Genomic DNA, 13,876 nt, shown 5'->3' with positions numbered 1-13,876 from the left:
ACTGTCAGAGATAAGATACGCGGACCATGGCGACAGCTGAAGTCACATGTAACTAACCACACGTCAAAGAGAGAGACAAGAGGTGTTATGATCACAACGTACAAAATACTAAGTGGTATAAAGGCACAGGGAGCCTTTGTTTGGAGAGTTGGGAGTACAGGTGACTTAGAGGACCGTATGGGAATACTGGTTAAGAGCGGTAAAGTGGGCAATCCTGAACCAGGCATAGTGTGGAGCCAGCCATAGTGTGGACCAGCCATAGTGTGGACCAGACATAGTACTCACCTGGTTGTGCTTGCGGGGGTTGAGCTCTGGCTCTTTGGTCCCGCCTCTCAACCGTCAATCAACTGGTGTACAGATTCCTGAGCCTATTGGGCTCTATCATATCTACACTTGAAACTGTGTATGGAGTCAGCCTCCACCACATCATTGCCTAGTAATGCATTCATGACGCATTAGGCAGCATGACAGTCTAATGGAAGTATGATAGTTGCCGTTCTAGTGTTGTTATGTTGGCTGCCATGACTACCGTGGGGTTGGTAGCCATGTTTTCGTGTCATGGCTGCCGTGTCTGTACTCAGAACTGTATTACAGGTTGCAGAAGACGAGAGATACAAGCTCTGTATCAACATTGCAACATTGACTAATACAGTGCACGGTTATACAGACCAAAAATAAGATTACAGCAGATATTTTTCAATACACTGGACATAACATTACTGAAGTCGACACAAGCGAGATAATTGACAGCATGAACAACCCAGCGGGTTTTCTTCCTATTGGGGAGTGTTGTACATGATGCTATGGCGGTGTGTCCACTCACAGGATGAGTGACGCTGCCCAATACTGTCACTATGGCGGTGTGTCCACCCACAGTAGTTGTCTAACTCCCGAGGTGCCTCTTTACTGCTTGGTGAACAGAGACATCAGGTGTACAATAAGCTGGCCAAATATCTTCTGCCTGTCCTGGAATCGAACCCGGGTGCATTCAGTTGTGAGCCGCCTGCGTTAACCTCTGGTGATAGTCTGGTCCGTGTGGCGGTTACGGACCTGGGGCCAGATTCACGAAGCAGTTACGCAAGCACTTACGAACGTGTACATCTTTCCTCAATATTTGACGGCTTTGGTTACATTTATTAAATAGTTTACAAGCATGAAAACTTCCCAATCAACTGTTGTTATTGTTATAAACAGCCTCCTGGTGCTTCCGAGCTCATTAACTGTTTAATAATTGTAAACAAAGCCGCCAAAGATTGAGAAAAGATGTACAGGTTCGTAAGTGCTTGCGTAACTACTTCGTGAATCTGGTTCCAGGTAGTGGTTACGCAGAGCCTGAAGCCTTCTGTTGGAGGGTGCTCCCCCCCCCGTATCTTCAGCACCCTGTAATCTGTAATTACATAAAAAAAACTCTCAAATGTTGTTAAAAAGATTCACTACTCGGAACAAAAAGTTCCAAGTAGCACGGGTTATGGTGAGCCCCCGTGAGCTCTCAAAGGTCTATATACATTGTCTATGACGTAAGGGTGTATATTTCACCCTATAACCTCCCCCGCTCACCCCCTTCCGTCCCCCCCAACACCCCCCTCAACACCCCCCTCACCCTCCCCCTCCCCCCCCCCAACTTCTACGCTCCATTCCCCACCCTGGTACTCTTGTGACGTCACCCGCTTCCCCATAAGGCGCCCCTGACGTCAGCTGTACTGCCATATACGGCATAAAGAGTCGCTTCAACAGCCCCCTCCCACAGCGCCATACCGGCCGGGGGGGGGGGGGTTATATATATATATACAAGAAGTTACATTGGGTCTATGAGAGTACATAACATAATGTGTTTACATTCTCGTAAAGCCGCTAGTACGCTCAGCGTTTCGGGCAGTACGTCTGAAACTCGCTGATGGCATGACTTGCGCTAATATGTAGCGGCCGGCCGCTGGGGCGACCGGATAAGCCGGCTTGCGAGGCCTCAGTTATCCGGATATTTGTACAACGTCCTGTATGATAATTGTTGTGGCGTGGTTATTGTATGTTGGAGATTATAGCGTGTTGAGGAGGATGGTGAGGGAGGGTGTCTCCCTCACCTCCTCTATCCCCCGCCACAGGTAAGGAGACAGGTAAGCATGAAGATTTCTCCCTTTACTTGTGCCTCTCCATGCTCTTTAGTCTCCCTCCCTGGGAGCCGGTCGGCCGAGCGGACAGCACACTGGACTTGTGATCCTGTGGTCCTGGGTTCCATCCCAGGCGCCGGCGAGAAACAATGGGCAAAGTTTCTTTCACCCTATGCCCCTGTTACCTAGCAGTAAAATAGGTAACTGGGTGTTAGTCAGCTGTCACGGGCTGCTTCCTGGAGGTGGAGGCCTGGTCGAGGACCGGGCCACGGGGACACTAAAGCCCCGAAATCATCTCAAGATAACCTCAAGATAACCTCCCCCTACCTCCCCTCAAAAGTGCACTAGAGATGTAAACATCCTCTCAGCAAGTATTGCACTGTCTCTGCCTCCACCAGTCTCTGCCTCACAATTGTCTCCTCAGAGAGGACCCCAAACGCCATGAGCCTCAAGAAGTTGTTATTGATCAAGAGCCGTGTAGCACAGCTGGAGCAAGTCCCTCCCGTACTAGCAGTCTGGCATGGCCGGTTCCTCCTGCCCGCCTCTGACGCAACAATTCGATATATCTAGATCCTCCTCCCACTGACGTCACGTTTCACCTCCTGTTCAAACTGCCAGTGACCTTCAATATATGTTTTCCACTTTGTTCAACGTCTTCGCATCTGGAGGACAATGGGCCGCAGGGCAGGCGAGGTATTAGGCGTATGAATGAGAGTTAGGACGGGCTGGAATGGGTCTGGGTCCCCGCTGGTGGCCATGTGTGGAGTGGTTACCACTCCCAGACAGCGGGGCGGGCCGCCAGGGCCCTCTCTCTCTCTCTGGGTACCTCACTAGCTGCCGTCTCCCTCCTCCCTCACCTCTCCCCTCCCCCCCCCCCCACACACTATTCATTCTTCCCCTTCACCCTCCTACGGTCACACACACACACACACCTTGATTTTTTTTAAATTTTGCCCCGAGGGGCGAGTTTATTGGGCAGCGCCACTCATCCTGTGAGTGGACATGCCGCCATAGCACCATGTACAACTTCTTGTTCTTTTGATATTAATTGTGAATCTTTCCTCTTTGTAAACTGTCAGTACCCCCCCCCCTAGGTATTTTATACGTCTGTATCATGAGTAGTGACGCTAGGTCCAGCTCTCGCAGTCTTTCTTCATACCACTATCTCTGGCAGTTCTAAGACCAGCTAGTCTATACCCAATTCTTATACATTTCTGTAGTCAAAAAAATGTAAGTTGCCGTAATCGTCATTGACCTCGGGTGAATCCTTATACATCAGCTGCGTAAGCCGCACTCTAAGGGTTAAGATAGCATAAGTGCAGGTTCAAGAGACAAAAACTTTCGGACCATTAAATGAATGGATAGACACAGGTGAGTTGATGCTGTCTGAATAGGTGTTGAGGAGGAGCAAAGGGAATTAAAAAGATGTAAGTGAAGGGGAAATAATATATCCTGGAAGGTGTCAGTACCCATCGGACAGGTTCGTAGGGAGCTAAAGATCATTGGGTGGGGTTCGAGCCTAGTGTCGAGACCCAGGAGCTAAAGTATATTATTAGGACCCAGAAGGTGAATTCTTTTAGTGGTACTCACTTAGTTGTGCTTGCGGGGGTTGAACTCTGGCTCTTTGGCCCCGAGAGCCGAAGACCACCGGCCAGAATGTGATGTCTGGCCTGCTAAGAGCTTAAAAGTTATTATAAAAAATCAGTATTATAAAGTTATAAATCAGTGTTGTGAAGCAACCGTGTAATGTTGTAACCGTCCAGTTTGTGACGTAGCGTGATTTTATTTCACTGATCATATTTAGGAGGTACTATGCAAATAAGAGCAATTGAATAATCAACTCCTCCCCAGCAATTGAGCTCTTAGGGTGCCCTACTTAATATCAACCAGCAAGTCCTTAATGGTAAGGATTTATGTTAAGAACTGTCAACGTCTTAAGATAGAATTCTGGCCAGCATGGATGCCACTGACGTTTGGGATGCGTGGGTACTGTCAGACTCTATATACTGCGACAGTTGACCTTGGGTCGACCCAAACACCAGCACAGAGATGCCACACTCGTCCTAGGACTACACATGTGCCATATCGACCAATCAGAATTGAGTTACACCCATAGGGATTACTTACGGTTGGCTCACACTGTTCCTGTCGTTAAAACAGTGATGCGCCCAAAATCAGGGCAGAGGCTAGGCTCCAACATTCTCATAGCAGCATTCAATTAAGTATGTTGCCTCACTGACCTCAGGCCCGGGTCTAATAGTTCAAGACCCAACGTCCCATACGTCAAATATGGGACGTTGAGTTCGTCCCATACTTGGGACGAAGTATGGGACGAACTTGAGTTTATTGAGTTTGTCGTATATCGGAAGTTGCTTATACTGTAACAGACAATAGCCTACTATAGTTGTAGACGAGGAGTCACAATAACGTGGCTGAAGTATGTTGACCAGACCACACACTAGAAGGTGAAGGGACGACGACGACGTTTCGGTCCGTCCTGGACCATTCCAGGATGGAATCGACTTGAGAATGGTCCAGGACGGACCGAAACGTCGTCGTCCCTTCACCTTCTAGTGTGTGGTCTGGTCAACCTACCATAGTTGTGTATTGCTGACACAGGACTCAGAGCAAGTTTTGCTCTCAAGAAGACTGTGGATTACGAAGAACAGCATGTGGGGGGAGAGAACAGCATGTGGGGGGAGAGAACAGCATGTGGGGGGAGAGAACAGCATGTGGGGGGAGAGAACAGCATGTGGGGGGAGAGAGTGTGAAAGGTTGCATCAGTTACTGTCACTGGCGATGACAGCGTGTGTGGGAGACACCATATGTCTGATTGCACAATTATCTTTTCCTAGATGTCGTAAGTTTCAAATGAAGATGATGTCTGCCATAGTGTGTATTCACCTATTTGTGCCTGCACGATCGAGCTCTGGCTCTTAATTAACACACACACACACACACACACACACACACACACACACACACACACACACACACACACACACACACACACACACACTGTGTGTACTCACCTAGTTGTACTTGCGGGGGTTGAGCTCTGGCTCGTTGGTCCCGCCTCTCAACCGTCAATCAACTAGTGTACAGGTTCCTGAGCTTCTCAAACTCTATCATATCTACATTTGAAACTGTGTATGGAGTCAGCCTCCACCACATCACTGCCTGGTGCATTCCATTTACTAACTACTCTGACACTGAGAAAGTTCTTAGCCACTTAGCCACTTGTCTCTGTGGCTCATTTGTGTACTCAGCTTCCACCTGTGTCCCCTTGTTCGTGTACCACCCGTATTAAGTAATCCATCCTACCCTACCCTACCCTCGCTAGGTAACAGAGACATCAGGGTGAAAGAAACTTTGCCCATTTGTTTGTGCCTGGTCCGGGAATTCGGGCTACAGAATTACGAGTCCTGTGCGCTGTCCATTCAGCTACCAGACCCCTTGTACGCACATACACACATGTATGTATGTATGTATGTGTAGGGGCCGAATTGAGGGTAAGATGAGGTAGCTCAAGCTATTCTCACCCCGTTCAGTACATCGTGTTAATACAAACATAGACACACATCACAAACAATAAACATATTATGGAGATGGAAGGTAGGAAGGAGTAGAGTAGGACAGGTGGTGCTGTGGTGGCGGGGCCTGGTTGCTGTGGCGGGGGGCAGTGGGGAGGGATCTGGGGGGCTACGGAGCCGCTACACCATGCGGCCACCACCACCATAGCCTGTGACGTCACAAAAAGATGAGAGAAGTCGTTTTGGCGTCGGGGGAGGAGGAGCGCGTACCTGTACTCACCTAGTTGTGCTTGCGGGGGTTGAGGTTTAGCTCTTTGGAGAAAGAACCAAAGACTTAGTGACTACGGGGAAGTGGGGTCTAGCACGTTATGCCCACGGGTACTAGCGTGGGCATAACGCTAGTGTATGACCACTAGGTGCTGGAGCAGCCCGTCCTCATAAACAAAGGCCAAAATCCATTCCATGCATCCGCCAAACCCCCTGTTTATGAATGAAAAACGGTTTACACACGACTCACAACTGATGACGTTCGAACACTTCCGGAACAAGTGCTTCACTGACGAATTTTGTTTGAACCACAACGCTGTAAATGCAGCCCGTCCTCCAAACAAAGATCCAAAAGTGATTCTATGCACACGCCAAACCCCCTGTTTATGAATGAAAAACGGTTTACACACGACTCACAACTGAAGACGTTCGAACACTTCCGGAACAAGTGCTTCACTGACGAATTTTGTTCGAACCACAACGCTGTAAATGCTTTAACCTCGTACTACAGATACAAATAATTGCCAACAGAACCTAAACACCTAACCTAACCCACCTAACCTAACCTAACCTAACCTAACCCACCTAACCTAACCAATCCATAGAATGTTTATGTATATTAATTTATGTATGAGAACAAACCAATTTTTAATACACATTATGTTGATGAATGCAGGCGATGAATCACAATAACAATTTCAGCACATTGGTCACACCTATTGCTGTCCCTATTTCCCAACATCAACAACCTATTATGAAACTAGAGTAGTTAAGGATGAACAAGAGACAAGAGTAGTTACGGTTGAACAAGAGACAAGAGTAGCTACAGTTGAACAAGAGTAGTTACAGTTGAACAAGAGACAAGAGTAGTTACAGTTGAACAAGAGTAGTTACAGTTGAACAAGAGAGGTAAGAACACAAAAATAAGACACCTCCGCCACCCTCAAGCATCGCCACCTACTTCACTTATCACAATATCAAGGTCACAGCTACCTCGTATTTTAGTCATGAAGGAGTGTCATAGATTTGTATGATAACTTAGACGGGGGGTGGTGGGAAGGGCTCTTGTATCAGTCACCTTCAGGAAATGAACCACTCTTTATTTGATAGTGGCAAAGACTGACGTAGCGACAGGGGGCAAAACTAGTCTCCTCTGGCAACAGCCTCAATAAACTTATTTCAATTTCAATTAAGGCCCTGTTTCGAGAGGGAAAGAAGTGGGAGGTGGCAGTTTGCTATCTACATTCATCCTAAACATCATAAATAAGACCAATGAACAATGTTTAGATCGCTTATTCCCAGGGTAAGCTGATGGTCTCCTTTTGGTGATTGTTGATAGCCTCACAACTTGGCGTTATCTCATTTGCCGTCATGTCTGCTATCATATTAGAATTTCACCAACACTAGGCTCTCATGGCTTCAACCAGAGCATTTTGTCAGATATAAATCAAATTAAAAACTTTACTAGCGCCTCTATAGCCTAATCTGGCCTAAAAAAAATGATAATATGTTTGGTAATCTGTTCACTTAACTAGCGAGTTAAGCGAGTCCCAGCTGCATCTGGGTACAAGTGTCTGAATGACCAACCATGTGGGTTTCCTTCCTCTTCATGTACTTGCCCAAAGGAACATCTGTTTAGCTAGTCGCACAACGGGGCCTCTGTTGAAATAGATGCACAGCAAGATACCTATTGAGGCAGACATTAACTGGGCACTTATCGAGGTGGAGGAACAACGGGGGTATCTAGTGAAGCAGCCACAAGGAAATCTTTCAAAAACTATCACCGAGCTGTAAATCTTTGATCGTTTAAAAAAATTACAGATTCTGTCATATTATGTGTACAGTAATTTTCCTGTACCTCTTCCATAATGTTTCTTGTTATCCTATATCTTTGCAGACGAGGAGTCACAATAACGTGGCTGAATGGTCCAGGACGGATCGAAACGTCGTCGTCCATTCACTTTCTAGTGTGTGGTTTGGTCAACCTCCTATATCTTCGTTATATTATAATTATTATCATTCATTGTTCCACCTTTTGTTCCAGAATATGTTGTAGGAGTGTAGGAGGAAACTCTGAACATGAAAGGGGTAGCTAGCTGTGAGGTTGTGAGTGTTGTGTTATCGTGAGATGGATAACCAGCTCAGTCTTCGAGGGCGGAGGTGATAGCGTCCCGCCGACAAGTTGATCGATAGCACCATGACGCACCGACACCCAGCCTAGTGAAAACACCGCGTCCCCGCACACCACCACACACACACACCATACAACCACAAAACACACAACCACCACAAGCGAATCAGAAAGGACACTGACATACAATTTGTAAACAACATTGCTAATGGAGCTAAGGACCAACCAAAAACTTGTATAGCCATATAAGGAAAAACCCAGCATGATCAGGTTGAGAAGACACGGAGGAATTCTCACAGAAAAAGAGTGGGAGAAACTAACCGTGAGATTTCAAAAATGGCGTTTATAAAAAAAAATAAATGTGAATACGGATTCGAGATAAAAAGTGGCTAAAAGAACCACAGGATGACATGATCGTCATGCTAGATGAGATGGCAAAACATCCGAGAAACTAAAGCTCAGACATTTTTAATACATTTTTTACATTTTTAATAAAACACAAGAGAGGAAATCTAGAATTATGAAATAAATAATAAAATAAATAAAAATAAATAAATAAATAAAAAATAAATAAATCAAATAAGTCAAATAGATCAAATAATAAATAAATAAGTCAAACAAATCAAATAAAAGTCAAATAAATAAAAAAAGGGCAGAAAGGCGGCATGAGATTGTATACCAAGTATTCTGTGAAAAGTAACTTTGCAAAATAGAGGAGCAGACAAGAATTTAAAGAAGAGGCTTCCCTGACAAACTTGATTGTGTTCTATGACAACATTACCAAAATACGAAAAAGAAATTCATCCAGCAGCAGATCATTAGCTCCAAACTATAATGGGTATAGTGGGGGGGAGGGGGGAATAATAAATGTACACGTCAATATCGTTAATCTGTAGGCGATGAGTCACAATAACGGGGCTGAAGTATGTTGACCAGACCACACACTAGAAGGTGAAGGGACGACGACGTTTCGGTCCGTCCCGGACCATTCTCACAATCGACGTGAAAATGGTCCAGGACGGGCCGAAACGTCGTCGTCCCTTCACCTTCTAGTGTGTGGTCTGGTCAACAATATCGTTAATCATTACCATCATTTAGTTTATTATATCAAGCAGGCGCCCAACGATCCTGCTATAGCCCTTTGACCGTTCATTTAACCCAGCCACTCCAATAACCAGTCAATCGACCAACCAGTCAGCCAATACCACTCACGAGTTTATAATTCGGAGCAGGCAAACCGGTGGCATTTGTAGTGTAACTGCCTCACCCAGCTCGTAAACCCCAGCCGGGTTTACAAATATACAGCCAAGTGGCTGTGTTTGTGACACCAGAAGCCTTGAATGGGTTACTCATGCAAACTTAACCCTGGCACTCTGAGCTACGTTCATTTTGTTGATATATTAAACAGCGGTGGCACAAGTATTTAGAAATAATCAATGTTTAAGAGAAGCTCGAATGTTCAATATGAGAGAACATATTACTCAAAATCTCAGCCAAGTATCGCATATATTATATATAGTCTTCAGCTTAATATTTGGATCACTAGGATAGAGAAGAGGGTGCAGGCGGCCAGAGGCAGGGGAGTGGCGTGTGGCTCACTATACCAGCTCCGTAAGACAGGTGGCAGGTCGGGCGCCAGCTGGCTGAGTGACTGGACGCGTCAGTCATGCAAGTGCCGCCCCAGGCACCATCATAATGGTCCACTACCACCACCACACCTGTCCTCTCACCACACACACGTGTATGGCCCATACACGTCATGATGTATGGGCCCCGCGCACCATCACCACCACACCAGCCATCAAAACCTCTCACCACACACACCTGCTGTGCCTACTTCCGCATTATATATAAATGCTAGATGTTACTTATACATATCGCAGTTTCGGTTTCCAATCATAGTCTGCTAAATCATTATGATGCGTAAAAACAAAACAAAAAAGTGTAAAAAATAAGTGATTTAGGATCACGAGGTGTACATATTGTCTAAGGAACGTGGCCAAGTATTCTAACCCCAGAGCAGTGAGCCCACCTCTGCCAAATTTCATACTTAATCCCTCCTGAAGTCTGATAGTTATTATTTGAATACCTACGTCAGTCAGGACTCAGAATTACAGGGTTAGATTACGGCTCTGTCTCTTCTATATACGCGCTCATAATCATCATGTTATTTGATTCAAATTTAAAGAATTTCGAATGAGCGTTTTTGCAGCTTGATTGGTTTGAGGTGAAGGGCAGTCTCAAGGCTGGTGTTAATTACTACTGCCTCCAGATAACACACTCACGTTTGGACTTAACTAGAAAACTGGGTATAAACATTGGCCATTTGTGGTTTATTTGAATTTATTAATTATACGCCTCGTACTAATCCTGTGAGCTGTGGTGGACCCTATACCCATCCTGTGAGAGGTGGTGGACCCTATACCCATCCTGAGAGCGGTCGTGGACCCCAAACCTATCCTGTGAGTGGTGGTGGACCCCATACCCATCCTGTGAGTGGTGGTGGACCCCCATACCCATCCTGTGAGCAGTGGTAGACCCCAAACCCATCCTGTGAGCAGTGGTGAACCGCATACCATCCTGTGAGTGGTGGTGGACGTGTTACACAGGTGCACAAAGGGCTCAGGAAGCCAGCATGTTTAGCTGAGCAAGAAACAATTTTGATGAGCTAGAGTTTATTTAGAGTTTTAGCTTATTACCCGCGAAAGTTTCTCGCGTTCCAACTATTTGTCCCGTGACGCTGAGGTGTGCTTGTTTACCTAGTTGTGCTTGCGAGGAGTGAGCTTTAGCTCATGGGTTCCGCATTTTAGCTAAATGTTTATCTTACTGCTGAAATTCTGATGTCACTAATCTAATAAGTGATTCCGACTCTCGTGCCTATCATATACCGTCAAAACTATAAATATAATCAAAGCCTGAACTAACTTCCCTTCTATCACTGAAATCCTTGCTGTTTACATCCATATTGCTCATCTGCTTATATGACTTCCACCCATATTCTGTCATGTCTTATTCTGAACAATCTGTTGTTGTCAATTATTCTAAATTCCAGGAATATCTTAACGTCTCGATCATATCCTCTCTGGCTCTCCTCTCTTCAAGCTTTGTGCAAGTTATGGTCTTTCAATTTGTCCTCATGTGCCACTCATCAAAACATTCGCTAAATGTTCACTAATCAACTCACCTTCAAGCTTTACACTTCCAAGTTGAAGCCGTAACATTGCCTTCGGCAGAAGTAGGCTCAGGATCTGGACCTACTTAATTAATTTAGTTTAATTTAGTTCTAGGTGTATAAAGTGACCCACCGCCACATTAATTTAAGTAAGCCACTAAAGTTGACTTAGCTCAGGAATGTGAGAGGTCACTTGCCGTGGGTGAGAGGTTACTTACTCGATATATCAATATTCCTAGATCCCAGGTGCTAGGAAAACACAGGAAATTGGGCATCCGGCACTTACATCTAAAAAGAAAAAAAATTGTACAGTTCCACGTCCTAATCTAGTTGTTAACATTTATTTTTGTATATATATATATAAGCCTCGTTTGTACATTAAAACAAAATATTCCCACACTTATGTAAAAGGGTATATAGCTATACATAGAATTAAGTTAAACATGTGTGGAGCACTATTTTGCAGCGGGGGTTAATGGGCCGCCTGACAGCTGCTGCATCAGGGGTGTGGCGCTGGGAGGTGCTAGGCTTGCAGCGTGTGGAATACATACCAACATTAGTACACATGAAAAAAAAACTGTTGCTAGCTACTTCCTATAACAACCTCTACCATCACGACAACTTCCGCGTCTATACATACACATTAAGGGACATATACTTATGTATTACTAATGCACATGCATAGTGGGCCTTATCCTAGTGCAGTACCGCTTGCCACATTGCCATCCTTTATTATACGTAATGGGGAATGGCAATGTGTAAACTGGGGTATGGAATATGGCACCCTCAACAGGAATTAAGGTGAGACGCATTTTACTGTACTATACAGGTCAGGTGGTGGAGAGCGAGGTGTACAATGACACACATCTGCACCTAACCCACCTGCTTCTTTATAGACCCACCTGTTCTTGTTTAGACCCACCTGCTCCTTTTTAGACCCACCTACTTCTGTATAGACCCACCTGCTCTTTCTTAGACCAACCTACTTCTATTAGACTCATTTACTCGTGCTAAACACGCCTAAATATGCCGCAGGTGGCCCTGACACACGTGCCGCAGGTGGCCCTGACACACGTGCCGCAGGTGGCCCTGACACACGTGCCGCAGGTGGCCCTGACACACGTGCCGCAGGTGGCCCTGACACACGTGCCGCAGGTGGCCCTGACACACTGCGGCACTTGGATGACATTACCCTGCCAGGGTCGATACGTTATAACCAGCATTTTCATTATTTCCTCTCAACCAGGAGTAATTTTCTTAGTGTAATCAGCTGACAGTGAACGTGATTAATTCACGATGAATAACGGAATTATATTTTCTTTTAGAGTTGAATGCTCGTGTCGTCCACACGCCTTGAAATATAAATGAATTAAAGCCAGTGGCGAACAGCCGCCAAGCTGCACACTGTGGTAGCTCATTATTTCCACACACAAAGGTGAAGAATTGAAAATATTCATGTTATGCTTACAACAGCATACTACAGGTCAGCCACTCACCTGTCACATGCGCCCATCTGGGATGCAAGGCCACCACTGCCTTCGTTAAATTCTTGTCATACTGTAAACTTATTCATGAACTAACCTCCTCCTACATTCAGGAATACTGAATTGCTTGAGTCAGTAGTGTACATTCATAATATTATGTTATATTAGAGAAAAAAAGTAACCAGGATGTATATTGTTTAAAAAAAATGCGAGGCGTGGTTAAGAGGCACGTATGTCCCTCTTCCCCCGACAAATTCACACACCCTTCTCTAGCTTTCTATTTAGAATTGTGAAATATACCATCTGAGTATTTAAATACTTTCTGCTACACGTGTTCGCATCAAGCCATGGTTTACATGGCACCTCCCGCCTCCTACACAAGCCACCATCAAATAATATAAGGGACAGGCACAGCGGGAGCAACCAAGTCACTTTATTAACTCTGGCTCATCCCAGCCGTAGTCTCTAATGTCTTACAAGCAGCAAGTGTCTCCCCCGCGAGCCATGTGTATACCAGTAGTATAGGCCGTGAGGTATAAGGTATAAGGACGGGGAGGAAATTGAAATTGAAATAAGTTTATTGAGGTAAAATACACACAAAGGGATGAGGTAGCTCAAGCTATTCTCACCCCGTTCAGTACATCGTGTTAATACATACATAGACACACATCACAAACAATAAACATATTACCAAACATTCTTAGAGATAAACATATACATTTGGGTAGTTAGTATAGCGGGGAGGGGATAGGAGCGGGCGTGAGTCATGGTGGCCGCCGTCATCTCCAATACAAAGTTTGAGGCCTGGCAACCTTCAAGGCTGACACATGACACTTTCCACCACACCAACCCTCCCACCCCACCATAACCCCTCCCCGCAATAAAGACTTTCCAGTCTGCAAGTAATGCTAGTGAAGAGATCGATACATGATTGTAACAGCGGGGAGCAGACGATATTTCAACTTGACCATATATGGCAATATCCTCTGTTTCAAATCTTGATTGGCCTATGTGCGCCTCTCGCCGCCCCTGGCATTCACCAAGTTTTTATTTCGCGATTATGTGCTCTTATGGCCTATTTTGTTGGAATGTTAGGATGTGTTTTTGGAGAGAGAAAGAGAGTAAAGGGTGGGGGGAAATGAGGGAAGAAGGTGAGTAGAGAGAGGACATTTTGAGCCCTTCCC

At 45.4% G+C, this 13,876-nt stretch overlaps 1 protein-coding gene across 3 annotated transcripts in view; it reads right to left on the bottom strand.

Moving 5' to 3' along the window:
- The window catches only part of sll (adenosine 3'-phospho 5'-phosphosulfate transporter 1), a 37,085-nt gene extending 31,028 nt beyond the window's left edge, over positions 1-6,057 (bottom strand). The window contains exon 1 of one of the 3 annotated variants that reach the window (XM_069309969.1): positions 5,919-6,057. The gene's annotated coding sequence lies outside the window, so the exon portion shown is untranslated. Of the gene's footprint in view, positions 764-823; positions 1,063-5,918 lie in introns of those variants that run through there. The other 2 variants (XM_045760261.2, XM_045760260.2) reach the window with 2 other exon arrangements.
- Between the last annotated feature and the right edge of the window lie 7,819 nt (positions 6,058-13,876).

Source organism: Procambarus clarkii, chromosome 66 (assembly GCF_040958095.1).
Source record: "Procambarus clarkii isolate CNS0578487 chromosome 66, FALCON_Pclarkii_2.0, whole genome shotgun sequence".
Classification (NCBI taxonomy): domain Eukaryota; kingdom Metazoa; phylum Arthropoda; class Malacostraca; order Decapoda; family Cambaridae; genus Procambarus; species Procambarus clarkii.
The sequence above is the reverse complement of the archived record's forward strand: the minus strand, read 5'-3'. Positions and strand labels throughout refer to the sequence as shown.